The sequence below is a fragment of the Pongo pygmaeus genome, chromosome 5, assembly GCF_028885625.2.
Source record: "Pongo pygmaeus isolate AG05252 chromosome 5, NHGRI_mPonPyg2-v2.0_pri, whole genome shotgun sequence".
In the NCBI taxonomy this organism is placed as follows: domain Eukaryota; kingdom Metazoa; phylum Chordata; class Mammalia; order Primates; family Hominidae; genus Pongo; species Pongo pygmaeus.
The window spans coordinates 75,198,994-75,221,647 of NC_072378.2; the positions used below are offsets into that span (position 1 = coordinate 75,198,994).

The window sequence follows — 22,654 nt, forward strand, 5'->3', positions numbered from 1 at the left end:
GATCTCGGCTCACTGCAACCTCTTGTCTCCCAGGTTCAAGCGAGTCTCCTGCCTCAGCCTCCCGAGTAGCTGGGATTGCAGGCACATGCCACCACACCTGGCTAATTTTTGTATGTTTAGTAGAGATGGGGTTTCACCATGTTGGCTAGGGTGGTCTCGAACTCCTGACCTCAGGTGATCTGCCCGCCTCAGCCTCCCAAAGTGTTGGGATTTCAGGCGTGAGCCACCACGCCCGGTGAGAAATTATTTTATGTATACAAGATTATCCTTTGATATTATCATTTATACATTGTAAAGAAGGTGCCGTTTTTGCAGTGCCAGTAGTCCCAATAGTACAGTGAGTTCTCTCCATTAAGTATAATCGTCCTGGGACTTGGGATTTGTGGTTGCCATGTTGCCACTGGTAAGGTTAGAGTCTGCATAATAGCCGAGCTGAGCAAATTCTTCCATAGCAGGCACAGAAGAAATTGTGCAGGTCACCTCTGGGTCAGGAACTTATACAGAAGATAATGCTGCCTTGGCTCCTGGCACTGGGGGTTGGGCTGGCCCTTGTCTCTGGATGCTTCAAATGAGACGCATTGGCAACTGTCCAAATTGGAAATAAACTTCTCAGGTACCAGGCCTCCCTTGGCTCTGAGGGCTGTGTATGGGAGACAGCAGCATCTGGGGTGGATGCCTGCTTTACCAAAGATCAGTCTCCAACCTTGAGGGCTGTGCTGCTTATCTGTTGACAGTTGGGGAGCAGATTGCCAGATACAGGTCAGGAGGTGTATATGACCTATAAAAGGGTCTTCTCCTTTTCCAGTTAGGCTGCTCAGGGCTTCAGCTTTATTCAGTTGTTCAATTTTATTTTGTTATTGTTTAACAATTCTGATGTCTAGTTAAAGTTTAGTAATGCGTTGGTTTGAGGGAATATGGCCTGAGTCACAAATCCGTAGCGCTACCATTATGCAGGATGGAAAGTGGCTTTTTAATGGAGTTGACTAGTCTGTTCCTAATATGAGTAATTAGTGATATTTACAAGGTAGCTTGAATCCTGATAGGCAGAGCACACTGGTGTTTTTCGTTTTGTTTTCATGGAATGTGTAGCATATCATTTCTTTAAGATTTTATCCTACTCATCTTTTAATACTCCGTTCAAAATAGAGTTCCTGTATCCTGGTCCTTGTCTTTCACTGCTCCCCCGAACACCATTTCTAGGACTACTTTATGTCAGTACTATAAATATTGCTGTACATTGTGGTGTACTTGTCTTTCTCCTTTTGTAAGTTGTAAATGCTTGATTTTATTCTTGTGTCTTCAGGGCCTAGTACTTTTCCCTGTTATAATAGATGCTCCATAAATGTCTATTCAATAAATAATTTTATCCTGTGCACTGTGAATATATTGTCACTTCTTTTAAATATTGTTTTCTCCAAATATAAATTCTAGGCCATCCCATCAACATAAAATTTCTCAGAGGTGGTAAGATTGGGCTAGTCAAGGACTTAATGAGCCAGGGAATTTATAATACTATTTTTTAAAAAAGAATATTAGCAGCAATCGTTAGAAAGGGTTAAAGCCCCATAAATCTTTTTGAATAACATCTGTTTACATTATGTTCATTTTAAGTTAATCAGCTAAAAAGTGAATGCATCCTTTTGCCAACCAGAAATCAAAATAATACAGTGGTTGGCATTCCCCTAGGCCACCACCTGGTTGCTCTTCTCTATTTAGAAACTAAGCACTACTATCATTTGGTGTGCATATGTCTGTCTTTTACTATTACGTACATTTTTAGTCTTGTAGAAATGCGCAGTTTGTGTGTGTGTGTGTGTGTGTGTGTGTGTGTGTGTGTGTGTGTTTTGGTAGAGATGGGGTCTTGCTGTGTTTCCCAGGCTGGTCTCAAATTCCTGGCCTCAAGCAATGCTCCCACCTTGGCCTCCCAAAGTGCTGAAACTATAGGTCTGAGCCACTGTGCCTGGCCTTGTATGTGTTTTTTGTTTATTTGTTTATTTTTTTAACATGAAAGATCTTGTACTCCACAAAATGTTTTACAATTCTATTTTTTTATGTAACAATAGTTCATGTTGGAAGATAAACATCCACCTTACTTTAAAAAATTATTGCACGACTCTCTGTCCAGATACAGCATAGTTTACGAAACCATTTTTTTAATCGATAGGCATTCAGATGGTTTGTGGTTTTTCCTCTCTTAACAGTGCTTCAGCAGATATCCTTGGTGTGTACCAAGAAATACTGGTTCAGAGGATTTACCAGTTTATAGTCTCGAAGTGAGAACAACTCAATGTGACAGGTTTTTAATTTTCATAACTGTGATGGATGAGAAAAGTATCTCATTGTTAAATGTATTAATATCTTTCTTAAGGGTGCATATCAGAATTTACGCTTGTGTCTTCAGGGCCTAGTACTCCCAAGCTCAAGTGATAAAGATGGATAAAATACGGTTTTCTGGCATAATTATTTACACAAATGTGGCTGGCTGTTTGAAACACAGACTTTGGGTTTAAAAGATTTTTTTAAACAGTTGAGTTTGTGATTTCTTTCTCTTTTCTTTTTCTTTTCTTTTCTTTTTTTTTTGAAACAGGGTCTCACTGTGTCACCTGGGCTAGAGTGCAGTGGCGCAATTTCAGTTCACTGCAACTTTGACTTCCTGGGCTCAGATGATCCTGGCACCTCAGTCTCCCCAGTAGCTGGGACTACAGGTGCGCGCCACCACACCCAGCTAATTTTTGTATATATGTTTTTTTTGTGGAGACAAGGTTTCGCTGTGTTGCCCAGGCTGGTCTCAAACTTTTGGGCTCAATCTGTCTGCACCCTGTGGCCTCCCAAAGTGCTAGAATTACAGGCATGAACCACTGCACCCAGCCAAGTTTGTGATTTTATATGAAGAAACACTTATTCCCTGCCCCCAGTTCATTTTAGTTTAGCTTTATTTGACTTATAATACAAAGAAAAAAGTATTCTTTGTTCTTCAGTTTCCAGAATGAAATTATTTGAAGGCCAAGACCGTGGGAGATAGTTTCAAACTTGAAAAAACACAGTTTGTTTAATACAGCATAGAATCAAGACACCATATTATATTCTGATGTAGAGAAATGGATATTTTGATTGTTAATTACTTATAATGGCCAAGGTATAAGACACCTGACAAATATTGTACAATATGTTGTTTTTTTTTTAATTTAAAAATTGAAACAGAGTCTTGCTATATTGCCCAAGCTGATCTTAAACTCCTGGGCTTGAGTGATCATCCTGTTACACCCTCCTGAGTAGCTGGATTGCAGACGTGCATCATCACACCTAGTGAATATAGTATATTGTTTTCTGTATTTTATGGTTTCTTAAGAATTTTGCAGTAAGTCAACAGTTTTGTTTAATTGCTTTATGGTATTTTGTTTATATGTCTTGTATTGGCTTAGTGAATATAAGTAAAATAAATAGTTCTAAAAAAATTTCTGGCCGGGCACGGTGGCTCACGCCTGTAATCCCAGCACTTTGGGAGGCCGAGGCAGGCGGATCATGAGGTCAGGAGATTGAGATCATCCTGGCTAACATGGTGAAACCCCGTGTCTACTAAAACATACAAAAAAAATTAGCCGAGTGTGATGGCGGGCGCCTGTAGTCCCAGCTACTCAGGAGGCTGAGGCGGGAGAATGGCTTGAACCTGGGAGGTGAAGCTTACATTGAGCCCAGTTAGCGCCACTGCACTCCAGCCTGGGCGATAGAGCGAGACTCCGTCTCAAAAAAAAAAAAAAAAAAAAAATTTTTTCTGCCTTTTTCTAATTCCCCGAAGAGAAAAAAAGGCATTGAAAGTGAATCAGAATATAAGCTAATTATTCTCCTAATTACTTCTGTTGCCATTTGAGTTTGTTTGCTAATGAAATTCTTTTTTTTCTTTTTTTAAATACTTAAAAAAAAAAATAGAGGCCAGCTGCGGTGGCACACACCTGTAATCCCAGTATTTTGAGAGGCTGAGATAGGAGGATCCTTTGAGCCCAGGAGTTCAGACCAGCCTGGGCAACATAAATCCTGTCTCTACAAAAAAACAAATAAAAAAATCAGCCGGGTATGGTGGCGCATGCCTGTAGTCCTAGCTGCTTGGGAGGCCGAAATGGGAAGATTGCTTGAGCCCAGGAGGTTGTGGCTGCAGTGAACCATGATCCCGCCAGTGCATTCCAGGCTGGATGACAGAGTGAGACTTTGTCTCCAAAAAGGAAAAAAAAAAAGAGATAGGGTTTGGCTACATTGTTCAGTCTGGTCTCCAGCTCATGACCTCAAGTGATCCTTCCATCTTGGCCTCCCAAAGTGCTGGGATTACAGGCACATGCCACTGTGCCTGGTGTAAATTCTTAATAAAAAATGAGGCCGGGTGCAGTGGCTCACACCTATAATCCCAGCACTTTGGGATGCCGAGGTGGTCAGATTACCTGAGGTCAGGAGTTTGAGAACAGCCTGGCCAACATGGTGAAACCCCATCTCCATTAAAAATTCAACAATTAGCCAGGCGTGGTGGCGAGTGCCTGTGGTCCCAACTACTTGGGAGGCTGAGGCAGGAGAATCGCTTGAACCCAGGAGGTGGAAGTTGTAGTGAGCCAAGATTGTGCCACTGCACTCCAGCCTGGGTGACAGAGTGAGATTCCGTCTGAAAAAAAAAAATTCTTAATAAAAACTGTTGTTTTAAAAAAATGCATTTTGAGACAGCATATTTGTTTTAATTGACTGAGTTGTCTTTCATTTTTGATACTTTATTGTAATGTGTCATTTTCACTTTAGGAACTATGTATTGTGTTCATTAACCTTAGTGTTTTCTTTTTTTAAATTCTTTTTCTATGGCTGTTTAAAAAGAAAAGTAGAAAGAAAAAGGTTTTATGCTTTAGTCATTTCATATGGTAATTATTACAGATCTCTCATTTCTCCCTTGCCTGCTATTCGTTTAGTTTACAGTGCTAAATGACTTACCTTTTTCTTAACCAGTTTGTTGCTGTAGCTTGTTACACTTTTCATTCTTGCTGTTAACCCATCTCTAGATTCAAGTTTCCTTTTTCTTCTTTCTTTCCCTTTTAAGCCTGTTTTTATGTGTCCTTATTTTCTTGCTCCATGTCTTACTGCTGTACGTACTATCTCTTAAGCTGAAAACAAATTCTCTCTGTCTGGCCAAGGATTCTGAGTTCTGACTGTCTTCGTGGACCTCTTTGAAATCTACCTGTTGCAAAATAATTGGGTAATGGGGGCTGGAGGTCTAGAAAAAAAAAATTGGATAGTGGCAAAGATCATTGTTAAATCAGCACACTTTAAATATGTGATGTGGCCAGGCGCAGTGGCTCATGCCTGTAATCCCAGCATTTTGGGAGGCTGACGGGGGCAGATCATCTGAAGTCGGGAGTTCGAGACCAGCCTGGCCAACATGGCAAAACCCTGTCTCTACTAAAAAATACAAAAATTAGCTGGGTGTGGTGGTGCACACCTGTAATCCCAGCTACTTGGGAGGCTGAGGCAGAAGAATCACTGTAACCCAGGAGGCGGAGATTGCAGTGAGTCGAGATTGTGCCACTGCACTCCAGCCTGGGTGACAGAGCGAGACTCTATCTCAAAAATAAATAAAATAAATAAATATGTGATGTGAAAATGTTACTTAATATTAATTTTTTTGTTCTTTATAGAGACAACGTAAGGTATATGCTGGATTTGAAGTTTTGTGAAGATAAACTAATACTGATATACATCTGTTCCTCCAGAAACTTTAATCTTCTCTGAAACTTTGTTACAGGTTTTAACTGAACATAGAGCTATGTTTAGCCATTTGGGTTGAAGAGGGCATTTACTTCTCATCCCTTCCATCAACAAATATTTAATAATTCCCTATATATGATATACTATGTTAGATACTGGCTGCTTATGAATAAGCAGTATGTAATTCTGGTCCTTAAACTCTAAGGAGAGATTATACTTTTTTTTTTTTTTTTTTTTGAGATAGAGTCTTGCTCTGTCACCCAGGCTGGAGTGCCGTGGCTTGATCTCGGCTCACTGCAACCTCCGCCTCCCAGGTTCAAGTGATTCTCCTGCCCCAGCCTCCCGAGTAGAGTAGCTGGGACTATAGGTGCACACCACCACGCCCGGCTAATTTTTGTGTTTTTAGTAGACACAGGGTTTCACCGTGTTGGCCAGGTCAGTCTCAAACTTCTGACCTCAAGTGATCTGCCCACCTCAGCCTCCCGAAGTGCTGGGATTACAGGCATAAGCCACCGTGCCCAGCCGAGATTAAAATTTAATAACAAAATTGGGCCTTGGGCGTCTAAAAGGTCAGTAAAATTGATTATTTTGACAATAAAGTAGAAAACAAAGCAGAGAGAGACTAACACTATGTAAAGTTAAAAGTAGGTTCATAGAAAGGGGTACCTAATCCTGAGAAGGGTTAGAGTGAATGACTTTGGGGAGGAGGAGAGATTTGCTTAATTTTTGAAGCAGAGAGTAGAAATGCAATACAGGAAGAATAGGGGAGAGGTCTTTCTGGCAGGAGTACAAATTGTGTGCATGGAATGGTGACTCTTCAGTGGCCTTTGTGCACCGCAGATATGCTACATGTAGAGGATACCCTTGGAGAATTTGACCCATTCTGTAACAGTGAGAGGGATATTTTTTGAGTTCCTCCATCTCCAGCATGGAGTTGACACATTGGTCTCTGCTGGGGATAACTCAGCTTTCCAGGTTTTCAAGGTTGCATGTGTTTCCTCCAGTGTTATTTGGAGAAACTGTTTCTGTTCAAGATAAGATAAGACAAAGGGGGCTCTGTGGGTGGCTCATGCCTGTAATCCCAGCACACTGGGAGGCCGAGGCAGGCGGATCACAAGGGCAGGAGTTCAGAGACCAGCCTGGCCAATATGGTGAAACCCCATCTCTACTAAAAATAGAAAAATTAGCCGGGTGTGGTGGGTACCTGTAGTCCCAGCTATTTGGGCGGCTGAGGCAGGAGAATCACTTGAACGTGGGAGGTGGAGCTTTCAGTGAGCCGAGATCGCGCTACTGCACTCCAGCCTGGGCGACTGAGCAAGACTCTGTCTCAAAAAAAAAAAAAAAAAAAAAAAAGATAAGACAAAGGGATGGGGGAGTGGCGTGTCACCTAAACCACATGTGGACAGATGAGGACTGGTGCTGGAGTTCAGAGTGAAACTAATTCTTCTGAGTAACCTTACTCTAAATATTTTAGTGAGGTGAGTCATATAAAGTATGGGCAGGAAATTGAGATAACTTTGGGATGGGTTGCACAGTTCTTTGGCTTAATGAAAATTTCAAAAAACATATTTTCCTTTGCATTTTGAATCTGACTTTGTGCTGGGGATTTTGTTTGAATTTAGTGATAGACTGAAATGCAATTACTATACACATTACCTTAATGTGTATCAGTTTAAAATAGTTTTATATTGTCATAGATTTTGTGGATTTATCTTGGTTTCTTATACCAAGACAAATTCTTACCTTATACTGTCTTATACCATCTCTTACCCTTATTATATTCAAGATTCTTACTGCTGCTGCTTCCACATAATTTTTTAGTTCTTTTTTTTTTTTGGAGGGGGCAGGACAGCATGAATGTATTTTTTTTTTCCATTCTTTACAGCTGGTTAAAAGGAAAAAGGGAAAGAAAAAGGTTTATACTTGAGTCATTTCATACGGTGATTATTACAGATCTCTAATTTCTTCCTTGCCTGCTATTCAGTTTTCAGTGCTGAATGTCTTACCATTCTCTTAACCAGTTTGTTGCTCTGCTTGTTAAACTTTTCATTCTTGCTCTGTTATCCCATCTCTAGATTCAAGTTTCCTTTCTCTTCTTTCTCTTTTCCCTTTTTAGCCTGTGTTTATGTGTCCTTGTTTTCTTGCCCTTTATCTATTATTGCTGTGCATACTATCTCTTAAGCTGAAAACAAATTCTCTCTGTCTGGCCAAGGATTCTGAGTGTCTTTGTGGATGGACCTCTCTGAAATTTACTTGTTGCAAATTTAGTTTTTCACAAAAGAACAAGTGATAGTCCTTGATAATCCTCAGTTAGCTAGTTAGCTTTTTTTTTTTTTTTTTTGAGAAGACAGGGTCTTGCTTTGTCACCCAGGCTGGAATGCAGTGGCATGATCGCAGCTCACTGCAGCCTTGATCTCCTAGGCTCAAGTGATCCTCCCACCTCAGTCTCTGGAGTAGCTGGGACTACAGGCATGCACCATCATGCCCAGCTAATTTTTAATTTTTTTTTTTGTAGAGATGGGGTCTTGCTATGTTGCCCAAGCTGGTCTTGAACTCCTGGGCTCAAGCGATCCTCTTCCCTTGCCCTCCCAAAATTCTGGGATTACAGGTATCAGCCACCGAGCCTGGCCTCCCAGGTAGATTTTTAGTCTCTCTTTCCTCAGAGTGCCTCTAGTTTTCTCCTAAAGTTTTAGTTTTTCTATCCTTTGGAAAATAGCCTATAGGCACAAGGTCTTGTTTTGATTTTGAATGGGAAATATTGCCTGGGTCACATGGTTGGGTTCACTGAACCGGTAACCCAACTTGTGGAAATTAGGACGTTGAAGTAGGCTTGTTAAGTGGGGCTTTCAGCATTTCTCCCTTTTTCTCTTCTGGTATTTTGATAATGGCTCACAGGGTAGAGGTCTTTATTTTAATAATGACATATTTTCCAGAAGGGATAGTTTCCATCTCTGAGATGGCATTTGATATCTTTTTTTTTTTTTTTTGCCATTTAAAATATCCCACTTGCCTCAGTAATGTTGACACATACCATAATTAGTAAGGGCCTCGGGCTGTGTCTAAAAGGTCAATAACATTGATTATTTTGACAATAAAGTCAAGGTTCCTCTATTAATGCCTAGGATCCACCTATCATTTTGATGATCATTTAGTGTTTGCAGGCATTATGAAAGAGTTGGAAATTTATCATCTAGACCACAACATAATTACATGACCTTTATTTGTGAATTTTTTAAGGTGAGGGGAGCAAAAAGGCTGTGTATTAGGAAGAGGTCAGATTTCTGCCTTATAGTTGATGGGATGAGGAAAGAAGTTTGAATATAGTTCTTGTTTATCAGAGTTTGTCTTAAGAGGGATCATGGTGGAAGGACTTTTTTATTTTTATTTATTATTTATTTATTTATGAGATAGAGTCTTGCTCTGTTGCCCAGGCTGGAGTGCGGTGGCGCCATCTCCGCTCCCTACAACCTGTGCCTCCCGGGTTCAAGTTATTCTCCTGCCTCAGCCTCCCGAGTAGCTGGGATCACAGGCGCATGCCACTATGCCCGGCTAATTTTTTGTATTTTTAGTAGTGACGGGGTTTCACCGTGTTAGCCAGGATGGTCTCCATCTCCTGACATCATGATCCGCCCACCTCGGGCTCCCAAAGTGCTGGGATTATAGGTGTGAGCCACTGCGCCCAGCCATGACTTTTTATATGAATAGCATGAGAGATCCTGAATGGTGGAGACTTTATTTGAGGGACTTGGAATTGGGAGGGAAGTTTGAAAAAAATATATAGGATTGGACACAGAGAATGGAAGTGAAGTTGAAAGCCAGAATTAGGAGTGTAATAGAATCAGGCTGGGGAAAACCAGCATTCCATAGGATGTGGCAGTATGGAGAAGAGCAAAGTGAAAGGGAAGTTTGCCCGGCGCGGTGGCTCATGCCTGTAATCCCAGCACTTTGGGAGGCCGAGGCGGGCAGATCACGAGGTCAGGAGATCGAGACTATCCTGGCTAACACGGTGAAACCCCGTCTCTACTAAAAATACAAAAACAAAATTAGCCAGGCGTGATGGCGGGCGCCTGTAGTCCCAGTTACTCGGGAGGCTGAGGCAGGAGAATGGCGTGAACCCGGGAGGCGGAGCTTGCAGCGAGCCGAGGTCACACCACTGCGCTCCAGCCTGGGCAGCAGAGACTCCGTCTCAAAAATAAAAATAAAAAAAAAAAGACAAAGAAAAAGATGAGGGTGGGGCTGAGGAATAAAGTATCAGCTGAAGATTGAGGGGTGTAGCTTTAGTTTGAAACTTTGTTAGAGAGAAACTGAAAGCGATTTGTGGTTTAATTTGTTAATCCTTGGAATAGGTGGGGGGCAGTGTGATAATGTAAGGAGTTACTTTATAATTCCTTATGCTTTTAGTATTCAGTGCACACTTTCATTTGTTCTCCAAATATGGATTTATATAGTGTTTTTAATTAAGTAAATGTAAATTATCATTTATTCATCTAGTCATTTATTCAAGGGATATTTTATTGAGCATCAACTGTATGCCAGGCTCTTACAACTCAGGAGAAGGGAGAGAGAGGGATGTACATTAATTGCTGTCTGTTCTATTGCTGGGCAAACAGAGGAATGAATTTAGTATAATGTACAAGTTACATTGGTTTTATATGTAGCTTTTCCCAGGCTAATCTTTGGAAGCACAGAGTAGCAAGCTTTCTCCTATTTAAAAAGAAAGTCATAAGAATAGCTGGAAATTATGCTGAAATGTATTTTTTTGGAGGAAGTAGTATAGTGTAGTAATTAAGAACACAAGTTCTTAATTTGTCAAATTTATACATCTTTTCCTTTGTGATTAATGTTGTTTTGGATCCTAGTTTTTTGTTTTGTTTTGTTTTTTGGTCTTTTTTTTGAGACTGGGTATCACTGTGTTGTCCACACCAGACTGCAGTGGCTATTCACAGGCGTGACTGCAGCCTCGAAATCCTGGGCTCAAGCGATCCTCCTGTGAAGCTGGGAATATAGGCACGTGCTACCACTGCCTGGCTTTTGCATTCTGTTAATGTTTTTTTTCCTATTGTGAGGTCATGAAGGTAATCTTCTATACAAACTTATAGAAGCTTTATTGTTTGCTTTTCACATGTAGATTTATGACCCACCTATGTATAATTTTTGTATATGATGTGCAGTAGGACTCAAATTTTATTTTTTACCCCCAAGTGGATATCCAGTTGTCCCCGCGGCATTTATTGAAAAGTTCATCTTTCCCCATTATCTGCATTGCCTATTTCTGTTGTAAATTAAATCAAGTAAATATTTATATATTTATTTTTTAAATTAAAACAATTTTTTTTGAGACGGAGTCTTGCTGTGTTGCCCAGGCTGGAGTGCAGTGGTGCAATCCTGGCTCACTGCAACCTCTGTCTCCCGGGTTCAAGTGATTCTCCTGCCTCAGCCTCCTGAGTAGCTGGGATTATAGGCACCTGCCACCATGCCCAGCTAAATTTTTTTGTGTGTGTGTTTTTAGTAGAGACAGGGTTTCACCGTGTTGGCCAGGCTGGTCTCAAACTCCTGACTTCAGGTGATCTGCCCACCTCGGCTTCCCAAAGTGCTGGGATTACAAGTGTAAGCTACTGTGCCCAGCCTATATATTTATATATATAAATCTTTGCTCTTTTTCCTTGGTCTGTCTATTCATGCACTATTACCACACTGTTTTATTGTGGCTTTATAGTAAATCTTTTCTTCCTGTCTAGGTCTTCTTGAAGAATGTCTTGGCTATTCTTGGCCTTTGCATTTCTGCATACGTTTTAAAATAAGCTTGTCAAGTTCCCCAAAGAAAATCTGTTGAAATTTTAATTGGGATTGCATTCAACCTAGAGATCATGTTGGAGAGAATTGACATTTTCAGTAGTATTAAGTCTTCTCACCTAATATCATAGTGTGTTGCTTACTTTATTTAGGTCTTTGTTAATTTAATAATGTTTTATAGTTTCTTTGTAGTGTTCCTATATATTTTTTCTTTTCATTTTTATTTTGCTCTTAATTTAATATTTCCAGAAGGGCTGCGAGGGCTGTACTGTACAGTGAATTCCTGCATACCCTTTACCCAGATTTCTCAGATGAATACCTTACCACATTTTCTTTATCATTTTCTCTTTCTCTGTACATATACATACATATATACACACATGTCTTGCACAACTTTTTTTCTGAACTTTTTGACTGTAAGTTGACATGCTGTCCCTTTACCCCTAAATACTTCAGTGTGTATTTCTTGATAGCAGAATCATTATCTCACCTGACCATAGGTAACAGTTATCACTACTATAATTTAAAATCTGCAGACTGTATTCGGAGTTCACAGGTTGTCTGAAGCATGTCATTCATAGCAAAGATAAGTCCCAGATTCTGCGTTGCATTCACTTGTTATGTGCTTTAGTCTCGCGTCATCTGGAATAGTTATTTATCTTTCTTTGTGTTTCACGACCTTAAAATTTTTGAAGCGTTCAGGCCATTTATTTTGTAAAGATGCCTATGCAATGACATAGCACTACACACCCCCTAGAAAGGCTAAAATTTTTTACACTTATACTACTAAATGCTAGCAAGGATGTCGAACAATTGGAACTCTCATATGTTGCTTACCATACTGCTGGGAATCCTACTCCCAGGTATTTATCAAAGAGCAATGTCTACACAAAGACTTACATGTGAATATTTGTAGCAGCTTTATTAATAGTTACCCCAAATTGGAAACAATTCCAGTATCTATCAGCAAATCAACAGATAAGCAAATAACCCCATGCAGTGAAAAACTACTCAGCAGTAAATAGAACCCAACTACTGACAGCCACAACAACATGCATGAATCTCACAAGCATTATGCTAAGTGAAAGACACCAGAACTCAGGAATACATGATTCCATATATATGAAATTCTAGAACAGGCAAAACTAATCTCCATAATAACAGAAATCAGATAAGTGGTGGCCAGGTGCTAAGAAAGGCAAATGAAATTGACTACAAAGGGGGCATGAGGGAACTTTCTGGGGGAATGGAACTATTCTATATATATATATATGGGGGAATGGAACTATTCTATTCTATATATATATATATATATTTTTTTTTTTTTTTTTTTTTTGAGACAGTCTTGCTCTGTTGCCAGGCTGGAGTGCAGTGGCAAATCATGGCTCACTGCAGCCTTAACCTCCTGGGATCAAGTGATCCTCCCACTTCAGCTTCCCAAGTAGCTGGGACTACAGGTATGCACCACCATACCCAGCTAATTTTTAAGTCTTTTGTAGAGATAGGAGTCTCACTATGTTGCCCAGGATTGTCTTGAACTCCTGGGCTCAAGTAATTCTCCTACCTTGGCCTCCCAAACTTGTGGGATTACAGTTTGAGCCACCATGCCCAGCCTATTCTGTATCTTGAACTGTACTCCTAAGAAGTTGAATTTTACTATATGTAAATTATACCTCAACAAATGTGACTTTAAAAAATCATTAGAATTTGGAACATTAACAGTGCAAAAGTTTCCAGCCTGGGCAACATGGTGAAAAAACACAAAAGATTAGCTGGGTGTGGTGGTGGGCGCTTGTGGTCCCAGCTACTTGGAAGGCTGAGGCATAAGAATCACTTGAACCTGGGAGGCGGAAGTTGCAGTGAGCCAAGATCGTGCCACTGCACTCCAGCCTGGGCAACTGAGCAAGACTCATCTCAAAATAAACAAACAAAAAGTCATTCCAGAACCACGTTCTAGCATCATCTTTCCCTGAGCTCCTCCTGCCTCAGCCCAATCTCCTCCCACCAGTCTTTCTCACCTTTATTCCCACTGTGTCCCCCACACACTCTTCCACCAGATCCTGAAAAAAACGATATTGCTTGTATTTACTTAGGTTCTTCCCACTAAACTGAAGCACGCTGATGGTGGGGATATCTGATTCATGTAATGTAATACCAACTAATTTTTGTATTTTTAGTGGAGAAGATGTTTCACCATGTTGGCCAGGCTGGTCTTGAACTCTTGACCTCAAGTGGTCCTCCTGCCTTGGCCTCCCAAAATGTTAAGATTACAGGCATGAACCACTGCCTCCAGCCCAGAATGATTTTGTCAGAAGAAGCCATTTGAACTAAAGCATAGAGATGGGATAAACCTGGAATACTTGGAGGAACTTGGAGCAGTTGAGAAGGCTGGAGAATGTGGACCTGAGGAAGGAGGTGGGAGAAAGGAATTAAGGAATTAAGGTGGAAGTAAGGAATTAAGGAAAGAAATAAGCGTTTGTCATGCTATTAAACAAATTTTTTGAAAAGCAAAGGCAACGTGATATTCCTTCGTATGCAATATAACTTCTTCACAAAACCCAAAAATGAACATTATTCAGTATGCTGCAAGTAGGTTTTACTGATGAAATGAAGGAAGATGCTGAGAGGTCTCTAGACTCACTTGCTATTTAGATGTCTAGTTTCAGGTTACCAACCTCAAAGTACTTTCTACCTTTCAGATTTAGGTCTTTAATTCATTACAGTACCAGGTTTTATTGAATCTAAAATACCATGAATTCTAAGGTACACAATTAATATTTTATATACTGCTAAGAAAGAAAAAAGTCACTGCCAATTAAGTAATGACACATCATCAAATGCTAAATACATCTCAATTTTAAACATGTTAATGTGTGAAAAAGTGCCTATTGGAGGTATATGGTCTTTCATTTAATCCTCATAACAGGTTTCATGTACATATTATTCACTGTATGTCATAGCTTTTCATGGTAATTCTATTGAATAATCAAACCTGTGGTTGTTCACTCTTCGAATGCTAAATTATACTGTATTGTAATTTAGTTAATTACCTTTTATTGTTAAATGTTTATTTCCAAGTTTTTTTCTTCGTTTTGTTTTTCACCTGCCCCTCCCTCTCCCCCTCTTTTTTTTGTCAACTGCCGCTTTGGAGAATATAAGCTTTTTTAAAATTAATTTTTATTTATAATTGACACATAATTGTACGTATTTATGGGGTACAATGTGATGTTTCAGTGCTTGTATATGTAGTATAATGATCAAAGTATATTTATTGCTTTAAACATGTCATTTCTTTGTGGTAACAACATTCAAAGTCTCTTTTAGCTATCTTGAAATAAACACTACATTACTATTTGCTGTATTCACCCTACTGTGTAACAGAACACCAGAATTTATTCTTCCTAACTGTAACTTTGTACCCATTGAACAACCTCTCCTGGTCCTCCCCGGGTCCTCCACCCCCATTCATTGGTAAGCACTATTCTACTCTCTACTTTTATGAAATCAATTTTTTTAGATTCCGTGTATGAGTGAGTTCTTACAGTTTTTGTCTTTCTGTGCCTGGCTTATTTTACTTAACATATTGTCTTCTAGGTCCATCTGTGTTCCTGCAAATGACAGGATTTCATTCTGTTTTGTGGCGGAATACTATTTACCTGTAGATGGGCATTTAGGTTGATTCTGAGTCTTGTATAAATAAACTTTTGATTATTTTCTTAAGGATAGATGCCTGGAAGTGAAAATACTAGGTCAAAAAGTCTAAACTTTCTTATGACTCTTGATGTATATGCATATAGTCATGTTGCTTTTCAAAACTACTATACCAATTTAAATCGTTTACAATACTTAAATGTGTAAGTTCCACCTTCATTAGCAGAGTATCACAATAAATTTGTTTTCTAATTCTGTAGGCAGAAATAGTATCTCTCTCCTTTTTTTTTTTTCTTTTTGAGATGGAGTCTTGCTCTGTCACCCAGGCTGGAGTGCAGTGGCACGATCTTGGCTCACTCACCGCAACCTCCGCCTCGTGGGTTCAAGCGATTCTCTTGCTTCAGCCTCCTGAGTAGCTAGGATTACAGGTGTGTGCCATCACGCCTGGCTGCTTTTTAAATTTTTAGTAGAGATGTTTCACCATGTTGGCCAGGCTGGTTTTGAACTCTTGACCTCGAGTGATCCGCCTGCCTTGGCCTCCCAAAGTGTTGGGATTACAGGCGTGAGCCACTTGCTCACACAAGAAAAATAGTATCTCATTTTTCGGACCATGTCAAAAGAATGATAACATCTCATTTTAGTATATATTTTTTGGTTTACTGATTAGATTGAACATTTGATCACATTAGTTTTTGTAGGAGATAGTTGGTGTATAAGTTTCTGGCATTTTTTTCTGATAATAAGTAAATTATAAATGAAGAACAGATGTAATTATGCAGATGTCATGACATTTTTAATTGTGAGATTTATTTTTTCCCTCATAGTAATATAATAGCTGTATATATAGATATTTTTTGAGATGGAGTCTTGCTGTGTGGCCCAGGCTGGAGTGCAGTGGCTCAATGTCGGCTCACTGCAAGCTCCGCCTCCCGAGTTCATGCCATTCTCCTGCCTCAACCTCCTGAGTAGCTGGACTACAGGCGCCCGCCGCCACACCTGGCTAATTTTTTGTATTTTTAGTAGAGATGGGGGTTTCACCGTGTTAGCCAGGATGGTCTCGATCTCCTGACCTCGTGATCCACCCACCTTGGCCTCCCAAAGTGCTGGGATTAAAGGTTTGAGCCACCGTGCCCGGCCTAATAGCTGTTTTTTTAATTGTAAGGAATAATTGATGCAGTTAGTTAGAAGATTTTGGAGTCCTGTGAATTTCTAATTTTGATCTGTTGCTCAGTTGTTGATTTTTAAGGTGAGATTTAATGTTTTAAAGAATTATGACTTTAATATGTATAATGTTTGTTGTCTTTTTAATGCTGGGATAAAATTGTAATGATTTCTAACCATTGTTGTAAGGCTGTGAAACTTGATTATCTGAAAATTATTAAAATTATAATAGTATATCCTAAAAATGTAATAATATATGCTTTTCCAAGTGGTTAAAAAAATCGAGACTTTAATGATAAAACAAAGATTCTGCTATATTCCTTTTTTCTTAAGTTTATTCCATTAGTAAAAAGTACTTGATCAAGGAGACTTTGACTTTTTTCAACTGATGTTAAGAAAGAAAAAAAAATCTTGATCTTATGTCATAAGGATCTGTTTGAATACTCGTGAAGCAGAAGCATTTGGCATGAACATTTTAAAATTGTTACTATTTATTTGTGAACGTTTTAAAATTGTTTAACTTGAACAATTTAAAATTGGTTACTTCTGAGCTACGCTAATCCTAGCTATTTTAAACTGGCTTTCAGCAATATATATTACAGTACATACTTCAGTCATTTTTTTGGAACAGAAAATTGGATGTTAAGTAATATTTATTAAAATGTAGAATTTTTCTGTGGCAAAATATTTCTACCAGTGGGCTCTGATAGAAACAGATTTTTTAAAGAAAGTAGAGGGGTTGGCACAGTTTAGTTGACAGCCAGTTGATGGACAAAGAGGAGCCTTGTCCTAGTGCTCTGTTATGTGGCTATGGATGAGTCACTTAAACTTCCTGCCTGTTTTCGTTTTTGGAAATGAAAACAATAACACTGGTTATGGATTGTTCATATTATAAAAACAGTTAAATTCTGATGTTCTGCCGAAAAATTGGTTCATCAGTCGGTTATAATTACTGTTGCTACTTGGTTCTAAGTTTTTAAGTTTTAGATTAAGATGGATTTCATGGCTTGATCCAATCCAGCACATTTTAAATTATTTCACTTTATAGATATTAATTAGTTACCCTGGATGATGAGATGGGGTTATCAGTATCTTGTTAACAAAAGAAGCTGTTAAATTATTCTCAAGAATATAAGGTGGACTGTATACTTATTTTTTACAAAGGGAAAAAAGGGGAATTTGTGCCGTGGAAACTAAAGATCCCATTTATTTTTGTCATTATGCCAAAAAATAACAACAGTGTTTTCTCTCTGGCTTATTTAGAGTGGTAGAGCTTCTTTGACGTTTCCTATTTATACCTCTGCTTTTATTGAGCTATAGAACTCTTCACTTAGAATATAACATTTGCAAATGTTGAAAAAGTACTTTTTTTTTGTGGGATTGCCACTAGGTGGTGGGTATAATATGTGAGGAATGATCAGCAGTAGTAATAGTTCTGATAGTTTCGGGTACTTATATTTTTACATTGTTGTGCTTTTTCATTATTGTATATATTTGAACATTTCTGTGAAACTTAATTCTTTTCATAATTATTTTGTTTATTTTCTTTAGAGACAGGATCTTGCTCTGTTGCCCAGGCCAATGTGTGGTGGTGTGATCATAGCTCACTGCAGCCTTGAACTCCTGGGCTCAGGTGATTCACCTGTCTTAGCCTCTCAAATGGTTGGGATTACAGGTATACACCACCATACCCAGCTAAATTTGTTTTTTTTAAATTTTTTCTAGAGACAGGATCTCGTCATGTTGACCAGGCTTGTCTTGAACTCCTGGCCCCAAGTGATCCTCCCACCTCAGTCTCCGAAAGTGTTGGGATTATATGCATGAGTCATTGTGCATAATGATTTTAAAATTTCAGAGATCTCAAAAGATGTTACTGTACCCTGGGATTAGTCCTCTTTCCCCTTAGGGAAAATATTTCCAATTTTATAATGAAAGTTAGAATACAAGTCAGTGACAACATAATCCACTTACCTGAAATGCATTTTACAGCAAACTTTTAAAGATTAAGTTACAATTCTTATATAAGACAATTATATTACTAAGGATTGAGGCTTAAAAAATGATTAAAATAGGCTGGGTGTGGTGGCTCACGCTTGTAATCCCAGCACTTTGGGAGGCCAAGGCGGATGGATCATCTGAGGTCAGGAGTCGAGATCAGCCTGACCAACATGGTGAAACCTTGTTTCTACTAAAAATACAAAAATTAGCCGGACATGGTGGCGGGCGCCTGTAATCCCAGCTACTTGGGAGGCTGAGGCAGGAGAATCACTTGAATCCGGGAGGTGGAGGCTGCAGTGAGCCGAGATCACACCATTGCACTCCCGCCTAGGCGACAGACTCTTTCTCAAAAAAAAAGAAAAAAAAATTAAAATGAGAAATGTAAAATTGTCAGATTAATAAACTTTATTAAACATTCCCAAGGCAGTGATGAAAATAATTAACAGCAAATTATTCTATAAAGATGTGTTTCCTTGTTAAACATTGGACTTCTTTATAAACATGGAGAATGTCTACGTACATTTATATCTTCTTTCTCTTCTGAAACATGATTAGAATGATAGTATAGGAATTAAAAAAAATTATATAGTTAGGAACATCCCTACCAAAAAGTTAGATGTGCCCAGTTACTCTAGAATGAAGTCATAGGTCTCCATGTACTTACATCGAGCTGCTAGTTAGCTACTTAGTGACTTTCTAAATATGAATGGAAAACAAGTTGAGAAAAGCCATTCCATGAGAAAGAAAAAAGCAATAGAAGGAAAAAAGCAGCCAGAAGGAATCAGAGACAATGGAGGGAAAATAAAAATGTGACTGTAGAAATAAAATTTTCTGTGGAAGGGTTAGAAAGTCAAGTGGAGGACATTCCCAAGATGGTGGAATAAAGGGATAAATATATAGGTAATAGAAGAGAAAAGAGGCAAGAGTAAGAGTGGCAATCTCGTAGAAGGAGAACATTAAATTATAGACCTCAGAAGGCAAGAACTGAATAGGAAGACATCTAAAAAATAGAAAGAATATCAGAACATTCCTCATTGTATGATTTGTGCTTCCAGACTAAACATGTTCTTAGTGTATGTAGCACAATGAATTCAAGCAACACAGAGCCATATTATCATGGAAATTTAGGGCACCCAGGATTAAGGCAAGATCCTTCAAGCTTTCAAGTAATAGGGGTGAAATAAAAAGGGGTATGAATAATCAGGAACCTAAAAGGGATAGCAGTTCTGGATGCTAAAATATATGTTCTCAAAATCTTGAAGAAAAATGACTTTCAACCCAGAGCTCAATTATATGTGTGTGTTCAATCAGTAATTTAAGTATGAAGGTAGAACAAAGACCCTATTGAGCATGAAAGGACTCAAATATGTACCTAGGAGAGAGCAGTGAAGGGAAGCCCCAGAATGATAGCTGGCGATAGTTTCAGAGAGCAGCCAAACAAGGGAAGGAGGGGCGGGAGGCACTGTTGTTGGTTATATGAGCAAAAAAAAAATAAAAATAAAAATAAAAATAAAATGTGCTCTTTTATCACCTTAATAAGAAAATTAATATAAAATGCATCTTTGTGAATCACTGTTAATATTGAATGGAACTTGTGAGAAGATTGTAATTAATACTACTTCATTGTGAACAACTAAACTGAAGAAAAAAAGGCTTAAGCCTTCAATGCAAAGAAATTCATCCTTCATGAAGAATTCTCAGTAGTTCTAATGGATTCTATTCCAGGATGGTAATTCTTGTGAAGTGAGACCAAATTGTAGCTGAGTTGAATTTTAATTGTTGAATAATCACTGTGTAATTAATTCCAGAGAATGAGTGAGATTATAAAATAGTAACTGAGTACTTGAACTACTCTGAAATTTTAGATTTATCTGACCTTAATACCTACGGACTTGAAGTTGATAGTGTAAAGACTCAAGAATGAATTTTGGTATAGGCAGAAGGCAGCAGCTTTAAAAGAAATCATGCTATGTTGGTGGTTAGGAGTCAAGGCAAAATGCCCGCAGCACAGTAGAGGAGAGGGTTTTTATTGTGAGATCTACTTTAAAAAAAACCAAAAGTTTGCTTACTTTTAACTCCGGGGAAACTGAAGCTTTTTAACCTATAAATAACATTCCTTTGAGATATTGCCATGCTTTATGAGCTGGGAAGGTATATGGAGCTTTGGATTCTATAATCAGTATGATCGATTATTTTTGTTTGTGAAAAGTTAACTGTTTGAGTAACTTTTTAATTGCCTTGACAAAACCATTATGGTTTTATCAGGTTTTATAGAGGATCTCAGTAATGCATAAATTGTGTCTGTCTCAAGTCTTTGTCTGAAAATTAAAAAATCCAGGCATATTATTCCACTGGGAGACATTCCCATTATAATGTTTGATTTATTGGCTACTTAGCAGAATTTCATAGAAATCTACCTTAAAAAAACCTGACTCCCACCTAAACTTTGCCAACTGTTTGGATAAACTTTGTATTTTTATCCATGTTTTGAGAATCTATTACTGTATTTCTTTAATTTTACTAATCCGGTACATTTGTGCAAAATGCTAAATTGGAGGGCAAGTGATGAATAGATCTGATTTGAGGGTATTTACATTCCAACAGATTGGAACAATCAGAAAAATCTAATTGCTGAGTAATAGCATTATTAAAAGATGATTGCTCTACTGAATTTGCTTTTTAATGGGTTTATGACACAAAGTCCCATAAGATCTATGGACACTCAACAATCTGTATACATAAAGAATTAAATCTCTCATATGTATGAAGTTTTCTTTTAATTTTATTTGAAATACCCAGTCAGTTATTAAATTACTTAATTCCTTGTTTATGAATTCACTAATTATTTGCTATTATCTGGTGCCCTGCTTTTGGTGCTTTTTTCCCTCATCATATTGGATTATTGCCTACCACCTTCTTCTACCACAGACCTTTCTAATATGGTCAGTGACCTTTCTAATATGCAGATCTAATTAGGTGACCCTCAGTTGCTTGTAGAATAGAGTTAAGGCTGTTTACACCTTGGCATAGATCTGCCTTTATCTGTCAGGCTTTGTCTTCCACCACACTTTTTTCCTCTTCTTCCTCTCAGTACACCCTCCAGTCATACTAAGTAACATTTTTGTCCAGTATTTCAGCTTTTAGTTTCACATCTTTGAATTTTTTTTTAGAAAATTATAATTTCACCTTTTGTTTTAGATACGGGGTACATGTACAGATTTGTTACATGGGTATACTGTGTGCTACTGAGGTTTAGGGTACGGATGATTTCATTACTCAGGTGGTGAGGACAGTACCCAATAGGTAGTTTTTTAGCCCTTTCCCCCTCCCTCTATGCCCCCTCTGGTAGTCCCCAATGTCTATGACTCCCATCTTTTTTTTTTTTTTTTTTTAATTGAGACGAAGTCTCACTATATTGCCCGTGCTGGTCTTTAACTCCTGAACTCAAGCAGTCCTCTTGCCTTGGCCTCCCAGAGTGCTGGAATTACAGGCATGAGCCACCACACCTGGCTTCAGCTTCCATCTTTAGGTCCATGTGTACTCAGTGTTTAGTTCCCACTTGGAAGTGTGAACATATTGTATTTGGTTTTCTGTTCCTGTGTTAATTTCGCTTGGGATAATGGCCTCCAGCTGCCTCCATGTTGCTGCAAAGGGCATTATTTCATTATTTTTAATGGCTCCAGAGTATTCCATGGTGTATGTGTACTATATTTTCTTTATCCAGTCCATTGTTTATGGACACCGAGGTTGATTCCATGTCTGTTGTGAATAGTGCTGTGATGAACATACAAGGGCATGTGTCTTTTCTTTTTCTGTGTGTGTATTTATTTACTTATTTAATTTTATTTTTTTGAGACAGAGTCTCGCTCTGTCACCCAGGCTGGAGTGCAGTGGCGCAATCTTGGCTCACTGCAACCTCCACTTCCTGGGTTCAAGCGCTTCTCCTGCCTCAGCCTCCCGAGTAGCCGGGATTACAGGCATGCACCACCATGCTCAGCTAATTTTATTTGTATTTTTGGTAGAGACGGGGTTTCTCCATGTTGGTCAGGCTGGTCTCGAACTCCTGACCTCAGGTGATCCACCCGCCTCAGCCTCCCAGAGTGCTGGGATTACAGGCGTGAGCCACCGTGCCTGGCGTGTGTATTTATTTTTAAGCAGGCATATTATGTTCAAAGAATGTATGTGTCTTTTTGGTAGAATGATTTATTTTCCTTTGGGTATATACCCAGTCATGTAATTGCTGGGTCAGATGGTAGCTCTGTTATATGTATATTTTTTTAGTTTTTATTTTTTTTTGAGACTGAGTCTCACTCTGTCG

At 38.7% G+C, this 22,654-nt stretch overlaps 1 protein-coding gene across 10 annotated transcripts in view; it reads left to right on the forward strand.

The window, feature by feature from the left end:
* The window catches only part of MYO6 (myosin VI), a 164,757-nt gene that overhangs the window by 27,184 nt on the left and 114,919 nt on the right, over positions 1-22,654 (forward strand). The window contains exon 1 of one of the 10 annotated variants that reach the window (XM_054490228.2): positions 6,664-7,211. The exons of the other annotated variants lie outside the window; for them this stretch is intronic. The gene's annotated coding sequence lies outside the window, so the exon portion shown is untranslated. Of the gene's footprint in view, positions 1-6,663; positions 7,212-22,654 lie in introns of those variants that run through there. 10 annotated transcript variants of the gene reach the window in all.